The following is a 2272-nucleotide window of genomic DNA, read 5'->3' on the forward strand; positions in this document are numbered from 1 at the left end:
TTGGTGCAGTTCTATAATGCCTTTTCTCTTCCTCCCTTTGCAGGATAGAAGACTGATGACCTCACCATTTGTGACATAATTTCTGTTGTCCTCCTTCCTGGACCACAAAGACGAGATACTCCACCATTTATGAACTAGTCTACTTGTTGTCTCCCACCTGAAAAGACATTCTTTGGGTTTTTTTTTTCTTTATTTTATCCAATTGTACAGGGTTCACCACAGTGCCTCAAACCTTTTTCTGACTCATTTCTGCTTTACTACACCTTATGATAGGGTTCAAACACTCTTTGATATTAGGTTTTTTTTTAGCATAGCATATAAAACTATTTGACTGTTGAATTATAAATAGTTAATTTGTTAATGGCATTTTAACATACTCAGAACATGATTGTCATTAAAGAAGTCTTGTATATAAAATAACAGCATTCAATCAACTTTTGTAAAGTTCCCTGAGACAATGTATCTCAATTCTCAAAATAAAGATGTATTAAATTGTATGCTTAACATAACCAAAGGTAAAATAAACCATGTTGGTTATAAACTATCGAGTCAGTATTGAGACTAGAACATTTCATCACCATTTGTCAAACTGGTAACAACATTCAAGAGGTAGAACGATTCTAATATTACTTAAAAGAGGTTTCCAAGAAACAGTTAGATGTGAATTTTGATAAGTTCTATTAAGTTAATGTACCCCACCGAAAAAAAACCTATTTACATGATAGGCTGGCCAGCTCTCTACTGAACTGATGAACTGAAAAAAGAAGATTCAGATAGCATCAAGTCAATGGACAATTCAACTCCTCCTCCCAAAGATTTTTATCAAGAATAAAGATCTGATATTTAATCATTACAAGTTAAAGACAACCGATTGTCTATTATTTTATGTCATTAGCATGTAGTGCTTTTTAAAAGATTTCAATTAATATTTACACAAGATTGAGAATCAATTTATGGACAAAATATTACTTTTTATAACTTGATCTGTCATAGATCTCCTAGTGTGAGATCAGAACATTTTAAACAGAGTTGATCATAAAGGTGGTCAGTCTCCAGAGCAAAGATAGCCATTTTCAAGCAGCTGCTCTTTGCCATTTATAGTAAGTGATTTCCAGCTGTCCATCTTCCTCAACTTCAACCCTCTCTTGACCATTTTCCACCATTCTCTTTGTGGTAATTTTCTGCCATTCACTGTTTTGGGGAGGAGGAAACAGAGCGAAAGTTATCTGGTATTTTTTCTCCAAATAAATTAGAATAAAATGATGTGAAGCTGTCACCCCAGGTTGATTATAGAGGTATATCCAGCTTCATCCGACATTCTAGGACCAGATGGATGGTTACTATATCTGTATGCTGAAGAGTCTTTATTTCTTCTTCTACTCACGGTTTGGTTTCCTAAAAAGTTCTCCTCAAATAGGTCCCCAAAAAAATCTGCAAAAGTATCCACCACCAAAGAAATCTCTAAAAACATCTTCAGGCCTGCGGAATGTGAATCAAACCCTGGCCACTGTGAAATGGTCTCCTCCCTCTACCCAATCCTTCAGTGCCATATATATCATAGATGTCACGCTTACAGGGATCTGAAAGTACTTCATAAGCTTCAGACAGTTGCTTAAATTTCCTCTCAGCTGTATCTCTGCTTTGTGGATTTTTATCGGGATGCCATTTTAATGCCTGTTTCCTGTCAGCTTTTGTAATTTCATCTTGGGTTGAATTCCTCTTTACTCCCAAAATATGGTAATACCTGCCATTTTTATTTACTCTCTAGTTGAGTGAAATTATCAGATTTGATGACAAATGCTTCTGCTATATTTTTGTTGTTAATTTTTTCACTTTTTGTAACAACATCTATTGCCTCAGCCACCACTTATATAACCTCTCCTATCTGAGGAGTGAAAGGCAACAAATGACTCTTAAGTTTAATATGACAGTTTTATAACGGTTTTAAATAGTCGTTTAAAAACTCACAAGATAAAAAATGATGCTTTGTAAATTAACCCACCTACCCAAAAGAAGTGAAGAGCAGATGGAGAAAGGAGATGATGGAGTCAAGGGGTGTTTTTTCGAGAATTCTTTGGAAGCTGGATGCTGCTGCACTGGCAATAACACTAATAGTAGGATTAGCTCTTAATTCCTTCAATCTGTCACAATTAATGTACCAAACATATGTTTTAGATTTCTGTTTGATTCTTTGTGGCCTTCCACTGTAGAAATGTATGGTCAGTGACAAGGGTAAACTTGTGGCCTTAATTATTGAATTGCCCACTTGACC

At 35.3% G+C, this 2272-nt stretch overlaps 1 pseudogene; it reads right to left on the reverse strand.

Annotated features, from left to right (window-relative positions):
- Positions 1–1045: 1045 nt before the first annotated feature.
- On the reverse strand, positions 1046–1764 carry LOC120519231 (annotated as a pseudogene).
- Between the last annotated feature and the right edge of the window lie 508 nt (positions 1765–2272).

The sequence above is a fragment of the Polypterus senegalus genome, unplaced genomic scaffold (genome assembly GCF_016835505.1).
Source record: "Polypterus senegalus isolate Bchr_013 unplaced genomic scaffold, ASM1683550v1 scaffold_5246, whole genome shotgun sequence".
Taxonomy (NCBI): Eukaryota; Metazoa; Chordata; class Cladistia; order Polypteriformes; family Polypteridae; genus Polypterus; species Polypterus senegalus.